Source organism: Macrobrachium nipponense, chromosome 16 (assembly GCF_015104395.2).
Source record: "Macrobrachium nipponense isolate FS-2020 chromosome 16, ASM1510439v2, whole genome shotgun sequence".
Taxonomy (NCBI): Eukaryota; Metazoa; Arthropoda; class Malacostraca; order Decapoda; family Palaemonidae; genus Macrobrachium; species Macrobrachium nipponense.
The window spans coordinates 51,322,887-51,350,756 of NC_087209.1; the positions used below are offsets into that span (position 1 = coordinate 51,322,887).

The 27,870-nt window shown below is 36.0% G+C and overlaps 1 protein-coding gene across 11 annotated transcripts in view; it reads right to left on the minus strand.

Moving 5' to 3' along the window:
• The window catches only part of LOC135195686 (transmembrane protein 268-like), a 779,026-nt gene that overhangs the window by 214,359 nt on the left and 536,797 nt on the right, over positions 1-27,870 (minus strand). Inside the window, exon 2 of one of the 11 annotated variants that reach the window (XM_064222078.1) lies at positions 24,654-24,692. The exons of the other annotated variants lie outside the window; for them this stretch is intronic. The gene's annotated coding sequence lies outside the window, so the exon portion shown is untranslated. The remainder of the gene's footprint in view (positions 1-24,653; positions 24,693-27,870) is intronic. 11 annotated transcript variants of the gene reach the window in all.

Below are 27,870 nucleotides of genomic sequence, written 5' to 3' on the forward strand. Positions count from 1 at the left end.
TAAAAAGAAATCTAATTTAACAGCGTTAGGAGGGAGGGGGAGGGAGGAAAAGACTTCAAAAGTGTTGGATAGATCGAATGAAAACTCATGAAAAAAGGAGAGACCTATTCCCCAGAGTACATAAAAATAGAGGTGAATAGAACAACAGTGTGTGTAGGCCGAGGGTCTTTGTCACTGCTGATGAGCTATCTGTGTAAGTTTTGGAATCCAATAATGTGGTGTATTTTTTCTGCACAAGGGGTTCTTCTTCTATTCAGCAGTTAAAAAATATTTAATGATGCTGTGCTTTTATCCTTTCCCTCATCACACCATTAGGGGGAACAATTTTGAGAAAAAAAAAACTCTACGTCTTACTCTCCCTGGTACTGGTACAAGAGATTTATAATAAACATCACAATTTAGCGGTTTACAATGAAGTAGTCCAAGAATCAACGGGATTCCCTGGAACTCTGTAAGGACAAGCTTTCGTGTCTTGGTCTTTGAAGTTTAAATTTATCCCAGGCAACCTGTATCTATCCCAGTACCGAGGAAGACTGATGACGGAAAAAACCTCCATAAATTAACAGTAAAGGAGAAAGAAAGTGACCAACTAAATCGATGGATGAGAGCACTGCTGACCCACTCAAGGTACATGTAAGATGTGTCGGCTTGGCAGATGTTAAACAGACAAGATGGATGGCTCTACAACTTTAAAAGAGAAACTGAGCTCACCATGCGGCTCTTCAGAGAGCCTTTAACAATTGTACTTCGATTTCGAAAAATACATGACTTAGACCAAACTAGTTCTTCATTTTTCTGAAGAACATCTCCATTCGCAACAAGCAGAGAGTGAGGAGGGAGCACTAGTAAAGGTTGATGCAAAAAAGGCACAGGTTACCCTTTTGTCTTCCTGCTTGCAGAATACCCCTCATCGTTCCAGTGTTCATTCTGTAGTGGAAGTAAGCACATCTGCTTTTGCATTTACTCAACCTAATGTACTACAGAGAGGTTAGTAGGGCACCTGGCATCAAGGTTCATTCCACTGGTCCAAGCTCGAGCTCTTAGAAACTTGAAGGGACATGACACCATTAAAGGGAGTCTGACTACGCTTCTCAAACCATTCTTGCTTCATTTTCTTTCTTTAAAAAAATCATTCCTCGGTGCAATGACGGCTTCTCTCTCCAACTAGTTCTGGTGTATCCCACTTCAGCTTGCGCTTGAACAGGTCACTGAATATGGACGCTCAGGTTCCTCGTTACATGGACGTTATACAACTGAGAGCGACAATTTCCCGAAATGTTGATCTTTCTCATTCTTGAAATTAGTTTCTCACCTCTATTACCAACATGAAGATTCCTCATTTCAACCCACAGGTCACCCCAATTTTTACACTGCCCTCCCAATACCATCAGCCTCTACAAAATTCTATGTAATGTGGTCTATATATAAAAAAAGATTTTTATTCTGAGACTAGAGAGAGAAAGAGTTCCTATGAATGTTATATTTAAAACACGAATTAACGTGTACCTCTGATTAAAATCCTAGCATAATAACTCCTGTGATGGATTATTTACTGTGAAAATACCTATAACGAGGCAATTTTGTGCAACCCTGCGGTAGGGAGTGGCAGAAGGGTTATTGAATAAAAAGAAAAAAGGAAAAACCCTACTATACTTCAGAATGCCATAACGCAATTCGATACAAATCTTTTAGGGTTTTAAAAACAAAAAACGTTTCCAGTCAATCGTCGCTTTGAAGGGCGCCATTTATGAATTACCAACCAAATGCAATAAAAAAATTGCTTCCTAACTTTTCATCCATCAACGAAATAAATAACACAGATGGATCATAATGGCTCTTACAGGGAGGGATGAAAGCGGCACACTGTTCTATGAAAAAAAATAATTAAAACGTCAAATAAAGAAAAACATGCTTGCTATTCTAATATTTCATTTTTATAATTATGAATCGATACTCATTAGCGCTTTTAGAAATGTTTTTCAATCGTATTTTCAGATTAGTAAAAGATAATTTTTGTTACCAAATTCTTAATTCATCTGTTAGGGTGCCGTCACTTAAACGCTTTAAAAACTTATTTTTTTACGTTTGAACACAGTGAAGTCTCCATGATTATCGTATAGAATTCAATTGCAGCGCATGGAAGAGAAATCTACACCCGAGACATAATCGTTCTTTCCGTGGACTTTCCTTCAAACTATGAAATGCCATACCCTTGCATGACGATGATTGACCTCTTTATACACTGTTTCTCGCAAATGGTTCGCACTTTTTAAAGAATTGCAGCGCAGTTTAAGACCTCAATAAGGGCCCCGAAGTATATGAACTATCTGATAAATCGATGGCAAATATGTGCCACTCAAAATCAGTTTCCATACATTCCAGTAATGCTCATTTAAATAATAATATATAATATATATATATATATATATATATATATATATATATATATATGCTTTAAAAATCACAGCAGATCCACGTGACTTCATTAAATAAGCGAACACACAGGAAAATGATAGGCAGAAATTCAACCGCTTTCGTCATTACTGAGACACTGTCCTTAGTAAAGACGAAAGCGCTTGGATTTCTGCTATCATTTTCCTGTGGTATTTATATATATATATATATATATATATATATATATATATATATATATATATATATATATATATATACAGGAGCAAGAAGGGTAGATCGGTCTGGCAATGAGCAAGACTTCGAGAGTGAGGTTGCTAGAACCATGCGCTATTCCTTGGTCCCATCCGACATTAGACACATTCGAAGCCGGGAATAGATCCATGAACACACAACCTTATATAACATACACACACAAATGTGTATATTATGAAACATCAAAGTATGGGAAGTCCTACTATTGAAAAGCACAGAGCTGCATTCATAACAATGCTAACAATTATTCTATTCATCAAGTGACATAAATATCCCATTTACGTGACGTGAATTCATTAATAACACAATATTTAACTATACTGTAGTTTACATCAACGCCATTATAAAATAATACATATAATATATATATATATATATATATATATATATATATGTATATATATATATATATATATATATATATATAAATAATTAATATAATAATAGCATTTTTCTATTTACCTGATCATGTCCCATTTAGTGATGCTTGAGTTCTGACACAAAAGCGACATATCAACTCCTATCATGTTTGCACCTCGGGCACATATCATGTCTTTCAGCTGATCCCCTCGATAATTGAGGCCACTTAGTCTCTCCCCCTCCTCTTTTTAATAGGAAAACTGTGTTAAAAATTGTGTTAAATCACTCATAAGTGCAAAGCGAAAGGTATGTAATTTTCCCATCTGTTTACTTTCCATAGCGGATTCGTCTACCATATAGGTATGGCAGATTCATACCTGTTGCAATTTATCATTTTTCTTTTCGATCTCACTCATGATATATTATGCCCATGAAATTCCACGTGAATTCTTAACGCATTTAAATTTCCCGTTTTCCTTAACGGCATAGTTACCAATTCGCTGAAAACATTTTACACAATTCCATTATTTCCTTGTTTATTGCTAATCTCTCTAACGGTTACCTTTGGAAAAATTTGATCCCATCTGCGAGTTTCAGAGTATTATTTGTTTGTGCTGACAAAATAGAACTAACATTTCAGTATCCAAAAATGAATTATGAAATTTCTTTTTTTTTGTCGAAAACTACAGTTACTTACCTGCAACCTACGCCAAAAATGTGTTGAATCATTGAAGACTTATTTTTAAAACCAATGAGGTGCATCACTGAAGTTATCTGGGGAATATCAACCAGTGTTTACTTTTTGGTGTGAATAATGTTCGCGTTATCATCACCGTGTAATCGATTTGTTTTATTGGAGTACCGGTACACTTCAACTGTCAGAATAGTAATCATGGCACATACTGTAGAAACAGAAAAAGAAAGAAAACAAAATACCTTAAGTTTCATATATCAAGAAACTCAAGATATGTACAGTCAATTAGATGTATAAAAAAACACCTCGCAACAAAATTTTTCATTTTCTTTTTCGGTACTCCTACCGCTGTTATCCTTGGTGTCCCGAAATACTTGTTGCTAGTGACGTTCAGGCAGTTTTAATATAATTTTATTTTATTAAACTCAACCGTTTGTTGTTCTGACGTCCTCCCCGCTCCCCTTACAAAATATCATTAAAGTATTCATCAAGGTTGATGTTTCACAAAGCCTTAGATGCCAACTATTATGTATGTAGCAAGGCTTCGGTTTTTTCCTGGATAAGGATCATGAAACTGATCTCTTGATATTGGTGACACGTGTGTACATCTCATTCAAAGTGCAGATAATCATTGAAATCTACGTTTTCGATCACAGAAATGTCTACTTCATTTCAGACTTTCCTTCTACTGACTATAGCGTCTATACTTCTTTTCACAGTTCAGTATCAGGGAAGACTTTCACAAACTTTTTTCGTCGCTTTAGCTTCCTTGTGTCTTCAGAGTCTTACTTTTCATACTTGTTCAGCACAAACATTTCGTATTGGTTACCCCTGGATTTGGTCTCAGGGTCCTCTCGCCTCTTCTGTCTCTAGACTCGTTAGTCGGTGGATTTTAGCTGTAAAGAGGCTTGATGTCTTTGGAGCCTCATGAGGATGCTGATGGTAGGCCTTGTTCTGCTCTCAGCTTAATCCGTTTTGGTTGGGTTGACTGGACTGATTATGAAAATTTAGGGGCCTTAAGGACCACGCGTAGGAACCCATCAGATTATTCAGCGGCCTAATGAAAATGATATATATAAATTCAGTATGATAAATTATGAATAAATGAACGATAACAGTGTTCACATATGTTACGTAACAAATGAAGAATTATGATAGATAAAAACCAATAAGAAATAAAAAAATAAAATTTTATTGAAAAATATATATCTTTTTTAGAATAAAAATGACTAAAATCTTCACTAATATACTGAAAATCATATCTTATTTACAATAGCCAGATTCTTCCAGATAAACCATAAGGGTTATCTACCTCAACACCATCATTTAAAACTGTCTAAAATTGTCTTCCCAGTCAAATACAAAAATTTTACCGAATCAGACTCAAGTTCACAATGTATTGGATTATGTGGTTAACTTTTTTTTCTTTACTAAATAACACATGGATTACCTAAAAAAAATGCATAGTTCAGCTCAAAGGTTCATCATCTTCTTGGGCTGACCAGATAAACTAACTTTGACCGTCAGCGCTTTAAACATGATTTCGCACTTGTGAACACTGTACGGTGATAGCAGTCAATTTTGATATTTGAAAAAATAATTACATTTATGTGATTACAAAAAATACAACAGAACGGTAAGAGTGCGTCAAAAGACTTTAATTTGATGCATTTCATTAACCTACAGGAGGTTGGAGCTTCATTTAATAGAAAGGTCAGACAAAAGAGGTTAACTTTCGAACGGTGAGTGGAGCTGTGTTTCGGAAAAATTTGCTTTCTATAGCACTCATTCAGGATTTTTTAAATAGTTTTTTTTGCTTTCTTAATACATTATTTAAATTGTATTGCTGTTATTAAAATCACATTAGCAAAAAAAAGTCCTAATATAATGAATCTTACAAACTGTATTACTGACTTGCTTTTGGAAGCCTTCCTTTCAAGTGTAATTTTAAAATTACGAAATTCTTCACTCACGATTTAAAAAAAAAATTGGAATTTAAAAAATTGGATTTAAAATAAGTCAAAATAAAAAAAGAGCTAAGAGTTTATTTTGCCTCAATTATAAACAGTTATAATTTCCTTTATAACCGAAAAGAGTAAAAAGCATCGCTTTTTGAAATTTAAACATTTCATTTTTAAAAACCTTGTACCATTTTAAAATCAGTTCATTAAAATTTATAAATTTAACAGCGACACTACGATTTTCCATCCTTAAAAATAAGACCTAAGCTGAAAGCGCTGCTTACATCAGGCAGGAAGTTTACAAAGGATGACCCGAAGAGTTCGGCAGGATGAACTACAGAAAGATCTCTCCAGAGAGTGGCCTTGCGTGCAGCGATTGTCGTAAGGAAGAAGACGACCTGCAACACGAAGCTTTGGGGTTGTTCGTGACGGTTAACTAGTCTCTCCCAGACCATTCTAGATACAGCCGCAGTCGGGAAGAGATCCCTTAGGGCCCATCATACAGATAACAGCCGTCCTCAGCTGCCTCCCTCGAAAGGAAAAGCCTTGTATCATTTCCTCTGCTCACAACCCAACGGAGTATTTTCACTTAGTATTTTCCCGTTACATTGGTTGACAATCGTTTTCATTCGAACCTTTCGTAATTTCACAATAAAATGGTTATGCTTCTGTCTGAACATTTTTGCTTAATAATGTATATAATACAGTATACTAAAAAAAACACGCTATTGTTACTACTTCTGCCATGACAATGTTCATGATGTTATTGATTCTTCTGAAAGTAAGCCCAACGAGCGGTGCATTAACCCAAAAGCAACATTTTAGAAAAGCTCGTTTATAATTTGGAAATAATAAGCTCAGCAGGTGAAAAGAAAATCGTACACAGGTCATTCCAGGTGTGAAAAATTTTAAGCATGGCGATTTAATGTAGAATCAAAGAATCCTAAATTTATTAGCATCTAGATTCTTAACCACGAAGGGGGTTTAGTGCCTTCGGCCCCTAGCTGCAACCACTTTCGTTCCTTTCACTGTACCTCCTTTCATATTCTCTTTCTTCCATCTTATTTTTCAGCCACCCCTAACAATTGATTCATAGTGCGACTGAGAGGTTTTCCTCCAGTTATACCTTTCAAACTTTTTACTGACAATTTCCGTTACAGCACTGAGTAACCTCATAGGTCCCAGTGCTTGGCCTCTGGCCTAAAAAAACTCTATTCATTCATCTACATTCTTAAGACTCCCAAGAAGGCTGGTCAGTGAATGCAGAAACTCAAGATACTTGGCAGTTTTGCACCATAACGACTTAACAGAACAATGCTGCTAATGCTCTAGAAAATTGAGCAGCATTCACTGATTCAACAGAGACATGTACTTTAGTCATTTCTAATAAGCTCGAATAGATTAATAAGAATCAAAACAATAACAAGTTGTGAAGCAGTTGTCGTCCAACGTCGTAATGGAACACTCCCGATTCTAAAGGGCCCCATAGACGATAAGACCGGCGGATCAGGTTCCGTTCTGATTCTGGTCTCCACTGCACCCGTAGACATTCGGATTCACTTCAGTTTGCCGAAACCTGGTAGAATGAGGACATGGCCGCTCCGCTCAGTGGTGATGCTAAAGACCGCTCTTGCAGCAGATATTGTAAAACCCAAGAAAATGAGAACCTGAATTGAACTGTGGTTGAAGATGACCCTTCAACTATCTCACGATTGTTTATTTAATGAATTGAAGCTTTAGACTGATGACTGGTTTAATTAACCGAGCATGGACGAGCAGACCGATATGGAATGATTATATAAGGTCTCCCTCCTTTAGAAATAAAAACACAATTGTATGAGACAACCAAAATCATTGTACAAGAGGTGGCTGGATAGACTTTGCTTCCGTGCCACCATCGTTCCTTGGAGCATATAATCACAGCAACATATAAAGCAATTACTCAAGGTATGCAAAACGAATTTACAATAGTAAAAGTAACTATGATACCTACACAGCATCTTGCATTGTCTAGTGGTATATAGTCTAGTATACAGTAGGTCTATGATTCGTTAAAGCGGATTAGGCCCTTAAACCAAGGGTCTGTAGCCATGTAAGAATACAATTTTCAACGCTCTTGTACACAAAATTTTTAATTTATACACGGAAAATTTAAATATTATTGAAAATATTATCATAATCTTTTAATTTATGTATGGAAAATAACAACGTATTTTAAACAATAGTACTAATAAACACACAAATATATATACATATATGTTTGTGTTTGTATGTTTGCATAGTAAATATATATAGTACTGAATTTTGACTTCGACAAGAATATGCACATCAGTGCAAATTAACTTGTATCTCTCTTCATAACAGAATGAATAAGTCGACTGTCTGACATGGTGTCGAACCCAAGGCACAAGTTCAAAGACGAGCGGGACTTATCACTTATCGGTTATAATTCCCATATGTGTAGGTTTTCCCAAAGATAAGTAAAGCGAATTCATAGTTAACTAATATTTGTGGCTCATTATTTGTGTGTATAAGTCACATATGGATAACGTACAAAGCTTTATTATAAACTGCAAAGGATAAACCCTTTTCTCAAGCAAACTCTCCAGCCTTTAGTAATTTTAACGTAAAAGAAAAAAGAAATTAATTCTTCTTATTTTAATTACAGCATGGTGAGTATAATTCACCCCTACCAACAATCTCTCTCTCTCTCTCTCTGGGGAAACTGCCAACAGACCTTAATTCCAGGCGCTGACCCAACGCCATCTTGAATTGACAAGGCCTGTGCGACCACTCAAAACATAGCGATGAGTCATCACCAGTCGTCCTATCCTGGCCACGAGTTACCATTCCCAGTTCTGTATTTTTGGTGTTATTTATTACTTTTTATCTAGAGTATCTAATTGCTATGTTAGATAATTATATTTCACAGTCTTTAACGACATCATAATCCTCTAAACCTGGTTAATATGATTAAATATGCTGCATAATGGTGGAAAATCAGCACAGAAGTTATATTGAGAAACAAAAAAATCAGCGCAGAAGTTATGATGAGAAAACACAGTTTTCATCCACAAATGATTTTAAAATACATTATCAGCCATTGCTGATGACTTTAAATGAAAACTCAGTACTTGCATCTTTCATATTTTGTAAACTGTTCAACCATTTGTTCTTAATTTGCATTGCTGTGGGTACTTTTTCTGAGGACATCTAACGAGACATTATGTATGAACACCCTGCAGATAACTCCCGCCCTCTTTTTTTTCATGTTTGACTGTGCAATTTGCTGAAGTGCATCAGAAATAACTGGATCAATCAGAGATGCTGATAAAAACATGATTTTCCCTGATTTCCCTTTTGAGAGTGCATTCCATACTGCACCCAAAATATGTAATGCTCCATATGCCACTTTGCATAAATTACACAATTTAGAAGCAGATTCTCTCCTCTGATATGCATACTAACTTACATCAAAGGCAAAAATCCATCGAGTCTAGAAAGGCAAAACGTCAGCCTTGCCCTATACAAATTTTCAATGAATATGTCATAGAAGCCACTTTTGATAACGGGAAAAAGAACAATGTTTGCCAAATTCTGAAGATGTAGCTAATTATATTAAAGTCATTTATCTCTGGTGGACCATAATGAATGTAAAGCATCCACATAAAGGTACTCGGTCCTTCACAATACAATTATGTCCCCACTCTTACATACATATAATGTAAATGACGAGAAGTATATTTACCAATAGAAATTCCATTTCTGGTTAGATCTCTGGAATAACATTACTAAAACTGGTGGTAAGCTAAGTAGGGAAACATTCACTGCCTTAAAACACACAACTAATGCAATGATAGAAATAACAAAATACTGTGTAGAAAAATTAAAATGAAATATGTCTTACCAAGGAAATTTCAAAACCGATCACTTGAAAATAGATTTGGTAAATATCGTCGACTTGTTGGCAGCTGGCAGAGGGGGGAAAGGATCAGCCATTTGGGCACCGCCATCTTGGAACGTAGGCCACGAGGTTGCCATGCCCAGGCAAGATGCCCACTACCGCCATCTGGATGCAAGATCCTCATAATCTCCAGAGGTTACAAGAGGCTTTGGACCAGCAAGCTCACTCTCAGAATTTGCCAGATGCTTGTCCAGGACGCCTGTCCTTCCCCTTTACTCTCTTGAACTGTCCCATCTTAGGCATGTTATCCTATGTAATAATGGGTCAATGACTTTCCACAGCATTCATGATCATCATTTCTCTGCACTGGACCTTACTACTCTTCAACAAGTATCCACCTTGATTTTAGTTGGTGTGTTAACGAGAATTTAAATGGAGTGATCATTACCCGATCCATTTGAAATATGCTGTGAATGGTCCATCTGAAGTTTTACCGAAGTGGAAGGTAGAGGAGGCAGATTGGGATAAATTCAGTAAGGGTGTCTACTAGATAGGAGTTTGAGTCATTTCAGTCTCATCTAGATGCTTATGATTACTTTATTGAATCTACTCTGAAGAGTGCTGAAGGCTCGATTCCCAAAACAAAAGGTAAACCTCGTAGACTTGCAGTTCCCTGGTAGAATAAGACTTGTGGTATTCTGAGGAAAGTACTAGGAAGTGCACCAGATGTTACAAAACTAGTGGGTTCTCCTCAGTCTAAATTAATCCTCAAACATGCTTTAGCCAAGCAACGGCGCTTTTATAAGAAGAGCCAAAAGAGAAAGTGGCTTTACTATATTAATGGAATAAACTCAAAGACTCCACTTAAAGTGGTGTGGCGCAAAATAAGGAAACTGAGTGGGAAATTTGTTGCGTCACCATTACCCCTCATTAAAAATAAATGACACTCTGATCACAGAGCCCACTGAAGTTGCCAATGAGCTATGAGAACACTTTTCTGAAGTTTCCAGCGCCCAACCGGAAGTATTATCGAGAATTTAAAAAAATTAGGAATTCTGAATTATTCGATTCAGGAAATCTGAACCATACAACTACAGGTTTTCCTTGAGAGAATTACGGGGAGGTGCTCTCCTCTAGTGAATCCACAACTCCAGGTGAGGATACAATTATTTATGAAATGCTTAAACACCTCCCAGACGATGCCAGAAAATATTTACTGAAGACTATTAACAAAATATGGGAAACTGGAATTTTACCCAACGACTGGAAATATCCATAGTTGTTCAGTTAAAAAGCCTAATAAAGATGCTTCCCTAGCCACCAGCTATAGGCCAATAGCTCTAACCAGCTGTGTGTGTAAGCTGATGGAGAAAATGATAAAATACTAGACTAGTTTGGCACTTATAAACTAAAGGATTAATATCACCATTTCAATTTGGTTTCAGGAAAAACCACTCCACCCTTGATCCGTTGCTGAGGCTGACAAACCAAATCCAGCAAGGATTCGCCAAACAATGTCAGACCATCGGAGTATTTTTTGACCTTGAAAAAGCATGACACTGCCTGGAGAATTGGCATCATGAAAAAATTGCACAATATGGGCATATGTGGAAGGAATGATCAGATATTTATTCCTTTTAACGGACAGATTTTTTAAGGTAAAGTGGGAACTTTTTCTCCCAACCTTTGTGCGGAGGAGGAGTTCCCAAGGAAGCGTTTTAAATTGTTACTCTTTTCAGTGGCAATAAAAAGTGTGGTTGAAAAAATCTTGCCTCCTGTTAAATGCTCACTTTTTGTTGATGACCTTTGCAATATACTGCACTGGATATGATTCATTGTCAGTATGTAAACATCTGCAAAGTTCTATTAACGCAATTACTAAGTGGGCTGATGAGAATGGTTTTAAATTCTCCCTCTTCCAAAACAGTTGCATTAGATTCACCAAGTGTCCCGCGTGTGGAAGAAGTTCCCACACTTAGTTTAAAAGGATCTATCATTCCATTATGAAAGTGAAGTAAACATTCTGGGGATGATTATTGACACAAATTAACATGGGCCAGCCACATAAATGCCCTAAAGATTAATGTGAAAAAATCTTTGAATATTTTAAAGGTTGTTTCTGGTTTTAGTTGGGGGCTGATGAAAAATCCCTTTTGAGGCTATATTGACTCACTGTGTCACTCCAAGCTAGACTATGGCTGTCAGATCTATTCCTCAGCTTGTAAAACCAAGCTAAACAGGAATTGGATGTTGTACAGAACATGGGGTTGAGAATATGCTCACGGGCTTTTAGAACTTCTGTTGAAAGCATGTATGTCGACACAGATCATCTTCCCCTTGATCTAAGAAGGCAAGAGCTAGGGTTGTGTTGGACGTGGCTAGAATGAAAAGTGCTCCCAAAAATCCCTCCTTTCAAGTACTTAAGGAAACAGACTCGCGGAATTTCTCTGGTACAAGAGCTTCTAAACCATTCCAAATTAGACTTAATGAGGGTGTCAGGGATAATCATCTCAAATCCCAGAAAGTCCTGGAGGTAAAAAACATCCCGTAAATCCTCCATGCTTATTCCGAAGCATTAGCATGCAAGAAACCATATAAGAAGAAGGATTGTACTGAAGAAGAGATTAGTGGAAAATTCTTAGAGCACGACGTTACCCATGCCAATTATGTGAAGATTTATACAGATGGGACAAAGTCGGTAGTGGTGTTGGGTGTGCTGTTATCCTTGGTTTTACAGCATATGCAGCTAAATTACCCGACGTTTGCATCAATATTACTGCCGAATTAACATCCGTAGTCTCTGCCTTAGATTTAGTTCTTCAAAGTAGTTACACTAATTTTATCATATACTCAGATTCTAAAAGCACTTTAGAAGCTATCAAAAGATATAATAGGTTTTTCATCCGTTAATCCAAAAACTTCAGGAGTCGCTTTTTCGCTTTTTCGTATATATTGTCTGCGTAAGTCAGCTCTTTCTGTTGGGTTCCTTCTCACGTGGGGATTCACGGAAACGAGACTGCAGACAGGGAAGCAAAAGCTGCTAGCGCTCTGTCAGAAACAACCTTCAGGAAAAGTGCCTCATACAGACCTAAAAGGTCCTATTAGGTCTTTTGTATTAAGTAAGTGGCAAGAAAGGTGGACTCTCCTCCTTCTTGCCAATAACAGTAAGTATAGAAGTATTAGGAAAAATATACAGCCGTGGCCTTCGTCATTCCAGCTTGACAGACGAGCAAAGGTTATTTTAACGAGGTTAAGGATTGGGCACACTTATTTAACCCATCAGTTATTTTAGAAGGAAGCAGCCCACCAATTTGTGCTTACTGTGACGAGATACTAACAGTGGAGCACATTCTGATGGTTTGCCCCACCCCAGATATTTTAACCAAAGGGAAAGATATTTCCAGGGTAAATCCCTCTCAAATATCTTGGGAGATGAAGCAGACATTTCTGCTCTCATCTCCTTTTTAAAGTGTATAGAAATTTTTAATAATATTTAGATAAATTTTTATATATCATATACAGATTTTTAAAGACAATAAACTACTTTTATATTACTCCATTCATTAAGATTCATATTTTTAATTTATTTATTAGCACATCTAATTTTATAAATAATTTCCTTCACTGTTTCATTCATTCATTTACCATAATTCAACTTATTTAACCTTCATTACGGCGCTGAATGGCCTTCTTGGCCCCAGTTGCCTGGGCTTTAGCCCTAAATATATACATCCATCCATCCATCCATCTTAAGAATGTAGCTATTGTGGGCCTAGTATATGTTTGTAGTGAGTTAATTCAATTGGCCCCATCATCCCTGGTCCCCCAAAGTTCTTGGAACAACTTTCCTGAGACAACGGTAATGTGTCAGTTTTAAGGTTTTAGTCAGTCACGTTGCTGTTAGCCTATTACTGTTTCTCTGTTTCCTTTTTATTGTGCGATATATCTACATTGAGACCTTTATTGCTTATTTAAATTCGTATTAATACATACATACATACACACACACATACATATATATATATATATATATATATATATATAAATACACATACACACACACACACACACAAACAAACAAACAAACAAAAGGTTGCTAGCCACTCGTCCTGTCCTAAGGGCATTGATGTTCAAAAAGCTTATTTTTCCCCCGACGTGACCAATTTTTCTTTGTGGTCGCCCCCATAAAAACCTCGAAGCACTCTTTAAGATACAAAATAAATAATATATATACTATAGATATATAATATATATATATATATTATATAATATATATATATAGATAATATTATTATATATATATACATAATGCGGGCGAAGACGCTACACATTTTTTACACATTCTTCCCACCAAATCTCATACGAATGGCCCTGAAAATATAAAACAAGTCCAAAATTTGTTTAGTCCCCAAATCACAAAAAGTAGTTAGAAATCCTAGGGCTTTCAGTAATAACAGACTTTCCGTTAAAGCATCGTAGAAAACGCAATAGAGGGAGAGAGTAAAAAATATCAATTTTGGTAAAGGCTGATGAAACAATTGTAATGTCTGATTTAAATGCCACATAAACATTACACACACACACACACACACACACACACACACACATATATATATATATATATATATATATATATATATATATATATATATATGAGAGAGAGAGAGAGAGAGAGAGAGAGAGCCGGTTTTTCAATTACGTGAGAGAGCACAGGAATTCCGAGGTTAAGTGATGATTCTTGAGCGGGAAAATAGGGCAGAATGTAAAAAAGAGGAGAAATTCCACGATCCGAAGAATGTAATTCAATATTTCCGTAACCCTTGAGTTCTCTCAGGTTAAAATAAAATGAAAGCCGGCTGCAGAAACGTAAAAGAGATGGTAAAAACAGATAGATAAGAACGGAGGAATGTAATCAATCTAGCAAAAGCATTATTAATTTCAAGAGGAAGATCATGGCAATCGCCACAATCGATAGATAAAGAGCGAATCTTGAAGAGTATAGACGGACCCAATGTCTCTAGAGCACAAAACACGACAAGGATGAAATGACCTATCCACAAAAGGTTCATCATCCGCAGGTCACGAACTCCACTAAGCCTACCTTGTGCCGTTAAAGTACGTTTAAGAACAGACGAATAACTTATTACTCTGGTAGTAATCCCTCCGCCCGACCAAATGAGTAATTGATATCTATTTAACTAAGCAAAATATTCTTCGCACTGTTATTGCTCAAACAAGACTACGGCAATTAAATTTTAATGAGAAAAATAAAAGAAGATTTATGTATCGAAATATGAGGAACATAATACTTGGACAGAAACAACATCTGCCAATCACCTCATTACTCTTTACGTCGTCAGGCCTCGGAATGCCAGATTATCTGAAATACTCGACAAATGGTGGTTTGAGGCGATTTAATTGATTTTTTTTATACTGAGCAATAGAAGGTGCTATTGTACTATTCTGACATCCAATATTGGAAGACATTTGTATTTGCTTTCATTTTTTCACTGAAGCAGCTACTAACAATGCTCTTGGAATTAAGAACAATGAGTACTCAATATGAAACACATGTGAAGTGATAACTGATTCTCAACAGCGCTTTAAAATAGTCATCGTAACTTCAGTGACAGAGGATGGAAAAATCGTTATTTCAGTTTCGTCAGCAAGGTTAAACAAAACTGCAATTGAAGAAAAACCTACTCATGACAAATTTTTGGCAATAAATGTATGTTCCTTGATAAAGCAGGTATGTGACGATGTATCAAAACGGATCAGTCCCGAGAATGTCGGTAAGTGTTTTCAAATTACTATATATACAACACACACACACACACACACCACACACACACACACATATATATATATATATATATATATATATATATATATATATGAAGATTTTTTTTGTTTTTTTTTTTCATAGAGAACAAAGAGAGAAATTTGTGTGAAAGACAAAAGATACACTGGTGTCCAATTAATTATAGGAATGTTCGTAAAGAGGAACTTATGCAATCCTAGAACTTTTTTCACAGCATAAGGAGCAAATGAAGAAGCACCTTACTGAAAGGACATTCCTTGTTTCTCCTCGAGAAAAAACGTACTTACATGAAAATCATATCCTTTTTATAAATAGAGCAGGAGCCCAGAGTGCTTACTCCGAGTTCTGAACACAAAAGGTTTGACCCCTAGATAAGTAGTGCCTACCCCCAACATCTCAAAAATGTACTGCTGCCGGATCAGATCTCTGGCTTAGGTTTATAAAATGTGACCCCTAAAGATTGGGAAAAGAAAAAAAACTTTTTTGTCAGTGTCAAAACATATACTTGAAACTTTTCCCTAAACCAACCAGCAGATTCCAAAAGGGGTTCAAATTAACGTTTATTCCGAGTAAGGAACATATGTCTGAAACTGTCAAAAGACATTCCTTGGGACCATGAACTCAGAATGACCAATGCCAGCAAATCTATCTCTGGATTTCCACCCGCCAGCAACTCCTAAATCGATCAAAGGGTTCAAATTCACTTTATTCAGAGTTAAGAACACAAGGCTGAAATATTGCTATTAAAATGACCAATGCCAGCAAATTTATCTATGGCTTTTTACCCGCCAGCAACTCTTAAATCCATCAGAGTTTCAATTTCACTTTGTTTCAGAGTTAAGAACACAAGGTTGAAATGGTGGTAAAAATATTCTTCATGAACTCCGTTCAATACTCATAATTATTTCATTAAACAATTGCATTCACAATGTACACTATAATAGCTAATTGAAATTTTAATAAAATAAGCACTATTTTTCTACGGGAAAAAAAGACGTCCATTTACATGCCCAAATACTATTTTCTATGCGATGCTATCAAAATGCAACTGGACTGAAAATCTCGGGGGGAGAGAGAGAGAGAGAGAGAGAGAGAGAGAGAGAGAGAGAGAGAGAGAGAGAGAGAGAGAGAGAGAGCTGCCGTCAATCCAGGCGTCTTCCGACAGATCCTCGTCTTTACTCCGAAAACTGTCTGTGAGCTGATTTATCTGACGCTCTGTTCAGTGTGGAGGGGCACTGCCGAAACGGAATTACCAGGGAACCATTTGGACTGAAATCCAATGGTTGGTTGTCAACCAGCCAAACTCACAAGGAATCCAGCCACAAGTTGGAATAGGTGTGTCTGCCCTTCTCCACATCCTGGGCACATAATTTACATACTTGGTATGCTGTGAAGCTGCCTTTTTACAAGGAAGGAGGGAAGCACAGTTAAGTTTTTTCACAGTCGGGTACCTTCAGAAAAGTTTTATGTTGGCATTCATTGATGTTATTGCCTCAGTACCTATACATATTGCAGATGAACTCTGTGACTCCCTTAGTGTCTACCTTGTCTGATACTAGCTAGTGGTCCAAAGATGTCTGATGGCATTCAAGTCCTCCTCTAACATCCTGAAAGGCTTAATCTTACCTTTCTGGAAGAAAGTGGATGTAAAACTACAGCCAGTTCAGGCGTGGAAATCAAGAAGGGCATCTGTTAGACCATCATGTTTATTTTTTTGCAGCTCTTCAGCCATCTGAGACACATCAAGGACCTACGATGGTTAGCAGATACAAAATATAAAATCACCTTCCTTCATAACTCATACTGTCCTAGTAAAATAAAAGGATCACAAGTACATCTTTGTCGGATGATCTGACAATTATATTCCCTTCCAGAAAATGTGATACATGCAAGGCAAAAAGGGTGTCTGCCTCTTCATGTTCAGCTTGCAGTTGATCTGGTTTTGTCACTTGGATGATATTGCGTTCATCATTCTTGAACTTAATACATTTTCCTCCTCCATGTGTTATGTATCATGTTTTCTGTCTGATTATAGACTCATAACAGGGTATGCCACATTCATCACAAAGCGGGAAAATTCAAACTAGAAGTAGCGGTTCCCCCCCAAAACCCCCCCCCCCCTTACTAGAAATAGGTGTTTTTCAGGAATATGGCTCCATTCTGATGCTGGGCTAGGTCAGAGCCTGTGATGACAAACTTGTTGAATGTCTCCTCGAAACTCTCTTGTAATCTTTGATGAAATTACATGGACTTCTTCTCCATGGAAAGAGCAGGCCTTTACCAATAAATCTCACACCATTGTCCCATATGAAGCTCTGGTATGTTGTAGCACAGTCTTGTGGATGGATGATTGCCACCATCAAGCACTGTCACTCTGAAGTTTGGGAGAATAGTGGAACCCAGGACGGCATTTTGATAATTCTCCAGCACCGTCATAAATGCAGCTTAGTCAGTTTTCACAATGGTGCCATCAGTGTGTACCAGTGCCAGTGGTAATTGGGAAGCTTAGCAAATGACAAAGATTGACATTCTTGTTTGTTCTTCTGAAATGGTGAGAATCCTGCCAAAGACATCCCATACTCCTTTTATTGTATTTACATCCTTAATGGTTTGTGAAGGCTTGACATTATCTGCTGCAAAGTTCATCACCCTTATTCATGGTACACATATTAAAAATTGTGTCTTATCCGAACGTTTAGCCTCAAGCAACTGTCTCATTTGCTTTCCTCTGTGCTTCATATTCCCGAGGATAGGTTATAGAGTTCTGAACTAGAGGCAGTGGAAAAAGGATTGCATGTGTTTTTCATTCCTTCTATGAGAGTGTTGATATCCTTGTTGTCCTGTTTCAATCTCGAGCTGAGTTTGCTTTGCTGGATGTTCTTCTGAATGGAGGCCAACAAGTTCTCAGTTCAGAAACAGGCATCCTCGCTGTGTACGGGGTCACTGACCATCTGAATGTACTTTCTGAGTTTCGGATGGATGTTATCCACCGCCATCTTGAATTGAATTCCAGATGGCGGTGTGTTATCCCTTTCATTGGCGAGGCAGCATCCTGATTCACTGTCTGCTCAAGACACAAAACCACCACAGGCCTGCCATAATTCGTTTATTTTATTGATATGTGTGAGATTGTGCTACTTTTCATATTCTTAGCAGCAGTGCCCACACAGTCTCTTCAAGTTGTTCATACCGTCACAATATATATAATGTAAAGACCAGTAGAACTGTACTTGTGATTTTGGTGTATGCAATCCAAGGCTAAAAAATAGGTTGAAGCACTAAGTGGAATCCACCTGAAGGTCTTTCCTTTTATGGAATTTGATTTTATTTACAATATCAAAACATGCTGTAGATAAAACCAAGTAAGTAAAGTAAGCATTACAACACAACATTGCCCTAGTCTTCCTTGTATACTTATATATTTTAAAATGTATGCAATCACCCTTGAATGACAAAAAAAGAATACAAATTCAGTGTATCAGCTCAGGAGCAAAAAAATACCAACCTAATTCCTAGCATAACTTTAATCCATGATAAGTCAATTCATTGATTCTATGTCAAGGTCTTCATATAGAATCTCTGGTTAATATGCAATTATCTTCCTAGTAATATTAACAGTCATGTAGTTAGATAACTTGGGTTATAAAAAAAAACAATTCCCATAAGTTCCAGAAGGAATTGTGTTTAATCATAAATGTCCCGTAAGGTGGGGACGAATTGTCCCTTGACGTCACATTTGTCAAGAAACAACATGCACTGGTGCCCCAATTCCACAAGCTCAACTTTCACATAATAAATTAATAACACATTAAAAACTTGTTTTTTTTTTTTGATATATATACAGTCGTAGTAGTGTAGCTGTTCTTCATAAGAATGTGACTGAGTTATTTTCACACAAAAATAATAGACTTTTCATGCTACGTTTGGCATATCACTGACAACGCACAGAGCCGCCTGACTGCAGTCTCCCACTCACAAAGTATCCAAATATCTACTCAGTATCAGTTCATTACTTCTAATGACAAATCTGCATTACCATAGCTTACAATTTACCTTTTTACAGATCACTCCGTACTACTGAATTGCTAGGCTGTGCAAAGTATACCCAGAAGCATGCGTAAACCAAATCAGTTTTTTCTTTAGGCCACACAACACGGTAGAGCTACATCACATTAGCACGTAAAATTATTTTCCATTGTCATTCACATAAATATGCATGCTACTTATATTCATGCTGTATGTTATGAGGTAATAATGGCAAGAAACTTCCCCATGTAACAGCGAAAAACACCCTATATAGCTTAAGCGTTCACTACACGACGTCAGTCTTCATGGCATCAGCTCATGGTTTACTTGCTGACCCTGCTGCCTGACGACAAATCAGCAATCACAGTGATCGTTTTTGGTTACATCTGGATTTATAATCCATATGCACCATTTCTTCATCCTTTTAGTCATAATACATTGCAAATACCGTGTTAAAAAGGAATAATTTCTACTGCATATTTATACACTGCTGTTACATAACTGTACAGCAAACCTCCTTTGAAGCTTGCTGGCGGGTGGAAAGCCAGAAATAAATTTGCTGGAATTGATCATTCTGAGTTTATGGGGTCCCAAGGAAGATTTTAAATAATTTTACAGCATATGTTCCTTACTCGGAATAAACGTGAGTTTGAAATCCCTTTGGAAGCGTTGGAAGACATAAAGCCAGCCTTGACACTGCTTGCATTGCTCATGCTATGTTCAGGAGACTCAAAGAGGTTTAGGAAGAGTTTCAAGCATACGTTTTTCCACTCTGATTAAGAATCTTTTTCAGAAACACAGCATTATTGCACACACACACACACACACACACACACACACACACACACACACACACACATATATATATATATATATATATATATATATATATATATATATATATATATATATAACTGAATCTTATCACATTTCATGTGAGATTTTTATACATAAAATTACATCACAGGGAAGAAATGAACAAAACCGGTGTCAGGATTCACAATGTTTTTCATTACGCCCTGTGGTGTCTGATATAAATAAGTAGATAAATAAATGAATGAATGAATTAATTAACAAACACATATATATGTATGTGTGTATGTATATTATATATATATATATATATATATATATAGATTATATATATACATATATTATATATATATATATACAGAGAGAGAGAGAGAGAGAGAGAGAGCTAATGAACACACGAGCATGTGTTTCACCTAAATAAATTTCTGATTAACTTATTGGTAGCGCCTGCTCTTTCATTTGAGAGACAGGGGTCGATCCCGATGTGAGTGAGATATATATACACATTAATACACACATTTATATATACATATGTAAGTATATATGTATGTATGTCTACAAGAATGACACGATGAACATAGTAAAATATTGGAAGTAGAATATTACGTAACATGCCAAACGTAAGTTTGGAGCCACAGCTCCCTACTGAAACATAAAAGTACGTGTTATCCCATATATGTAATGTAATCGGTAACAGTTATACAAAGCACAACTTCACGGCAGGTATTCTGGATGCCATCCAACCTTCCAGCGGGTGTGATTTTCCCCTTTGGCGCTGATGGACTTGACTTGTTATAAGACCTGAGGAGACAAGCAGAAGAACTAGGCCCTGTCATGAATTTCACACAGCTCATACTTGTGAGTGACTAATTCCTTTTGTTTTTACCATAATAATTTCTATAATTTTTTTATTTTACATTTTAATCATGACTAGAACTTTAAAATTTGAAAAAAGTGCGTAGTGCTGTCTTAAAACATAAGTGTTGCCTAATTAACCCAAGTACCAGCCACAGAGTAGGTATATACACTGAATAAAAACACGTTTCCCCACTGGGGCATGACCGTTGTTTGCAGGTTACAACGTTTTCAGCATTGTCAATCTTTCTTATCATTAACTGTTCATCATCTTTCATCATCTTTCACCCACTTTACTAGACATAGGTTCCTGTCTTGGGGTCGTGACAGAGTAGGTCAATTTTATCCTAGCTACAATTCTTGGAAAGGATTGTAATATAGAGCAGTTATATATTTTTTATGAGGGAGGCGGGCCTCCTTAACCAAATTTAAATTATACATAGATTGTCTATGTAAGAACTTTTATATATGAACAAAATTTTTATATAATATATTTATAGATTTTTATATGAAATTTATCAAAAATTTAATTTTTTTTTTTATATTTAATTTATTTCGGTGTCAATTACCCAGATGTTGTGACGCCATATAATACACAATCAATCAATCAATCCCACTTTACTGATGTTGTAGAACTTTTATTTAACGTTTATAGATCAATAATATTTCTGCATTCAACAGTAAACACAAGTCAATCGACATGAGGTGACCGCGTACATAGCGTGTGTAAATACTTATGCATACATGCTCCGTTATACCAGCGCAAGTTCCCAATCTTTTGAGAGAGAGAGAGAGAGAGAGAGAGAGAGAGAGAGAGAGAGGGGGGGGGGGGGGGGGGGGGGGGGGGGGGGGGGGGGTAGTTCACCACGACTATGCTGGGGATAAAACTTTTCGTTAAAAGAAGTGACCACCATCTGTCAGAATATTTACAGAGTTTCCTTACGAGAGTAAATTCATTCCCTTCATACATATATGCACATGTAAAACTAACATATAACTACATAAACAAATACTCACGAACACGCACACAATACATCTATACATACATGCATCTACTGTATGTATATGTATATATGTATGTATGTATATAATATATATATATATATTATATATATTAATATAGTATATATATCTATATATATATCTATATATATATATATAGATAGATATATATATATATATATATATATATATATATATATATATATATATATATATAGTGTGTGTGTGTTTGTCTGTGTGCGCGCGCTATATGCAGTGCCCAATCCTGCCGGATATGAAGAAAAGTTTTTCACAACCAAAACAAATTACCAACTCAATGGAGACGAAGCAGCAATGCGGAACTCTGCAGTCTTGTAAACAACTTATCACACAAACGCTGCTAAAGTGAAGTGCACAACATCCGGGAAACGTAGAACACAGAAACCAGTTGAAAACTCGAGTGTCTGAAGTTTTGACAGACAGAGGGTCGTAGCACATATTTCTCCTGTCTAACTCATTATTGTTTAATCACGAGAATGAAAAACATGGTTACTACATTATGATCCGTCGTCTTGAACTGTGAAACAAATGGCTTGAATAACGAACAAAGTATTTATGATACATATTCCCAAAGCAACAGATATAGTTATGCATTCCTTTATTTATCACAAAGTGCCACGCAGCATTATTTCATTGAATCTATATGACAAATAAATAAATAATTTAGTCATCACTTTGAATTACTGACTCTTTCAACCAACCGGTCGTCGAGAACCATCTCATGACTGACCAACCTTTCACCTTCACTCATCTTCTCACCACTTATTTGTTTTGCCACATTTCTAACCCTAACACAGTTTTTACACCTCGTATCAGATATGTAAACAGGCCACCTCAATACCTCTGACCTTTTTATCTTTCATCGGATTCGATTCCCACTGGCAATTTTATTATATATATATATATATATATATATATATATATATATATATATATATATATATATATAGTATATACATATATGTGTGTGTGTAATATATATATCACACACACATTATTATTATTATTACTATACACACACACATACACACACACACACACACACACACACAACATATATATTATATATATATATATATATATTATATATATAAGAATAACTTTGATCACGAAGTATATAAAACGTGATGCTATGTATAAATAAAGGTTTTTTTTACCACGAAGGAAAAAAAATGAAAAACGAGTTAGCCGAGTACTTTCGTGGCAAAAAAAAAATCCTTTATATATATATATATATATATATATATATATATATATATATATAATATATATATATATATATATAAGAACATTCAATTGCAAGGTGATTGAATCTTCGGTACTGACACATCAGGCTCTAATCCACTATTCCTTGCTTCTTTCCCTCGTGCTCCCAAAATTGAGTCGATACCCATATTTAACTGAACATTTTGAGACAGAGACTTTGGCGGATTTAAAATACATTGTTCTTAAACATTTTCGCTTGCAATTAGTGTTACTTGACTATAATAAATATCTAGTGTTTATATTTGTCCCTTTCAAGAAATACAACTGGATCATTAAGCATGAATGATATCGTAGCGCTAGACAATACAGCAAGCTTCTGCTTCAGCTTTCTATTTATAAAACAAAAACGAAGTTTCTGATTCACTGGGAATTCTCCACATAGATCATCAGGCTAATGTATTGCTTCACAAAGGCCAATTGTATACCGTCATTATTACAATCCACGCCTCCCTTGCCTCTGGCAAAATCATCAAGTAGACATTTAGATGAAATTCCAGCTAATTCCTTTGAGGCAAAAAAGGCTGATGCCAATAAAAAGTGTCAGACGTCCAATCAACAAGAATGAACAGTGCGCTCTCTCTCTCTCTCTCTCTCTCTCTCTCTCTCTCTCTCTCTCTCTCTCTCTCTCGTGAATTACAGTAGAAATTAACATAAAATAATCCTTAATCCCAAAAATTTAGTACATTTCAAATAGCTATGACTGTTTATTCATGTATATTTTCAAAGCGTAAGTTTTCCCTAAAGAACAAGCCTTTCCCACGGGCATTCAATTCAATGAAAGAAATATATTAAGAATATGATTTTAAAAATGAAAAAGAAAAATATATCGATGTGATGTCATCCCCGGTGTCAAAGCAACCAATATAAAAGATGAACCGTTTCTTCAGAGCTTTTGGCGTTAAAACTTCTTTAGATTTGACGGAAATGATCATGATTTAATGTAACAAAATATTTACTCAGGTCACACTGCATCGGTTTGTTTCCTTAGTAATATAACTGAAGGGTGTTCTCTTAATTTTTCACTCTTCTTCCTGCACCAGTAGCTAACTTTGGACCCTCTCCAAACTGTCACAGCTTTAATGAGCTATTAACCTGGACAGAGACAAGTGGGCATTCATAAAACGTTTTCATTTTCCAGACATATTAAACGACTCTCCCCATTACTAATTTCCACGCATAATGACCTGCTTTCAATCCATCACATAATGTGTTAATGTCCTGCTCCCATTACAACGAACATAATACCTTTCTCCGGAGTCTTCAAAACATCACGAACTACAGGCACTGTACCTGAAAAAAAGATATATGTATCAAAATATGAACACAAAAAGAAAAACATCACTGCCACCATAACAACAGCAACACTAATAATAATAATAATAATAATAATAATAATAATAATAATAATAATGAGAGTCTGGTAATCATGAGCCACAATTACGGTGAAAGTAATGACCTAGAATGTATGTCAAACTTGAAATAGTATGATGTATAAAGCACTCAATGACGTCAGGTCAGGCGTCATCTTCTATAGAAGAATGTTGTAACCTACAATGATTTCCTTTGCGAGCAAGTTGTTACTTCTCAGTATGAAGTTATATTGCACAACATACAGCGCAATTCTTAAACGAAAGTCAAACAATAGGCGAAGTTGTTGTTCTAAGTCTGTCAATCAAAACTAGAAAGTCTGAATACTGCTACCTTACCATACTGTTGCCGCTGGGAAATGTTACAGTAGTCTTCAGTCTCTGCAGTCGGTAATCAAAACAAGAGGTTCATAGGAAAAAATGTGCCAGTAGTAATTTTACGGAATAATTTCCATGATCTTATATAAAAAGTTTTATGTTTACCTTTAAAGTAACATGGATTGCGTTGACAGATGAACTGATTTAGAAATCAAAATGTTCACAATCTTAGAAATCAAAATGTTCACAATCTTTTCTGTGCCAGTTTAAAGGGGTTTAGAGACCTTTCTTCTGTCTGCTTTAGCCTAAAGCCATTATTCATTGCTGAATAAACTTAAATTTTACATGAATATCTGACTATCACCATGCAATAGTCTAAGCTCTGTCCACACTAGCGGGCACTACCCGACGGGCAAACACTGTTCCCAAAACTCGTTCCACTACAGTACTAACCGAGCAAATATGGAGTCAGAACGATGCGATTGTCTGATAACACTGCTTGAAGCTAGAGAAAATTTAAACAGCTGGAAGTGCCCGACGGGTATGCCCACTAGTGTGGACAGGCCATAACACCTTCTCAAAAGAATCTTCTTGGGCCGTAAGTCGTCTACAAATTGACATGAATTCCAACCACGGGTTTCTTTTGGAGGACCTATAACGAGGCTTCTCAATCATAAAAAAAGTCTGCCTTCAAGTTATATCCGAAATAGCAAATAAAATTGGAATGTTGTCATTTGTTCATAAAAAGAATGTCACGTCAATCACATTTGTGATATGGCGAAGTCGTAGATATCTACGTACTTCATTGTGACAAGGAATCCAAGGCTAAGTGGGAAATATGTGGAATTTAAAACCGATTACAAAAATCATCATAAAAACTATATTCAAACGGAATTTGACGAGGTATTTGATTATTTTGCTCCACTACAGCAGACAAAATAAAGATTATAATTTTTGAAGAAATGTTTTTACAAACAGCAAAAAATAAATTTGACAAAAGACTTTTATCGCGTCATACATAGTTTACTACCTATTCTAATAACAGTACACTATAACATTTCTCTAGCTATTCTGAATTCTTTAAATAAATACCTATACTGGACAACCATTTTCTGCTTTATTGAGAATATTAAGAAGCAAAATATATCTAAAGCAAAAAAAGTTTGTCACTTCACCATTTTTCTGAAACACATCTAAGATGATACGGGGAGGGGAGTGAGAGTCATGGGTGGGAGGATACCACTTTTCTTTTATCGAGAAATTTGAATTTTATCGAGAAATTTTGAACATCTTCTTCACTTCATGACATCATAAAGAAAACTTTCATGTTATAGTGTGTTTTTCTACATTAAAAAGTGTCTGGGGGTCGTCACGCGAGCTATACGTAAGAAATTCAGGAAAGGGTGTCACACCACCTGAGACTATCTTGAACAGAAATTATGCAAGCGGACTTTGTGACAGGTCTCCTTGCTTAAAAACAGGTCAGAAGTGCAAAGTCATCAGTAAGTTTTAATGTACCCAGCGATATGTTGAACTTGAAGCCTCATTTGGCTACAGATAAAGACACTCTTTTGGAAGTTAAAATACTAGAATTACTTTTAAGTATAGTGATACCAAGACCGTTCAAGCATTGTCACTTACACTTGTCTGTAAGTGATACGATAGCTTACCTTATATGGACGATAAATTCAAAGGTAAAGTGATGTAATACTTTACCTGTGTGCGAAAGAGGTTTATACGAAAATTTACAGTAAGGAACTAATTAACCATTTCATTTCATATCATATAGCAAATTAGAAGTTTTACCAGAATAAATGAAAGTATATTAACAATACTGGTGAACAGAAAAATACTGATCTAAGGGATCGCCATCGAGTAGGATAAAATCAATCATTACAATACAATATTCTGACATTATTAAAATAGATATAATACACGCGGGTCTAGGAAATATCTGAAAATCCAGCTATAGACTGAATGGCACACCTTAGTAAAACTCTGACTCATCTGGCAACCAAATGGGCCATGTTGTAGCATAAGAGCTGCTGACCATATATTCTCATCATTATAAACTAATACATAAAGCAAGAACACTATACAATAATGAAAACAATGATTGGAATTCGAAAAGGAACACACGGAAGTCGGTCATTTGAACATGAAAAATGGGACACTGAATTCAGTAACTGCTACACTATTCATGTAGTTCTCTTCAGTGATTTCTTATGTTTATCATAATGGTCAGCTAGTTATGCTCGAATGAAAGCGCCAATTTGTGAACTAAACTTTGTTCAATACAATGTATTAAAATCTGTCAGTGGAATCTTTTCACACTTGACACAAAAGTCAATACTAATATTAAGTCTAAAAGAAATGATGAATGAGGTAAAACACTATCGAACGTTGGCTCTCATTGACAACGGACAGTGAAGTAACTTATTACTGTTTGAGCAAAATATGAGTCAAATTCTTCACCTTTCGGTTGTTGTGTTTTTCATGAGATATCAGTTCATAATACACTCATCTCACTCCCAATAACTTGTTACAAAAGAAGTCCCCATATAGTTGACTAAGATGTTGTGTATATAACTGATCACTTCACAAAGAATGTAAAATATTCACCATTTCACTCGACATTAACTTGTGAAGACAGTATACACATGCTGCCAGATTACTTGAACTATCCATCGTTTCGAAGAGCTAAATTGAACCTTGTGATATAACCAGTAATTTGATCACCTCAATAGCAAGAGATGTCAGGTTCGAATCCCAAGCGA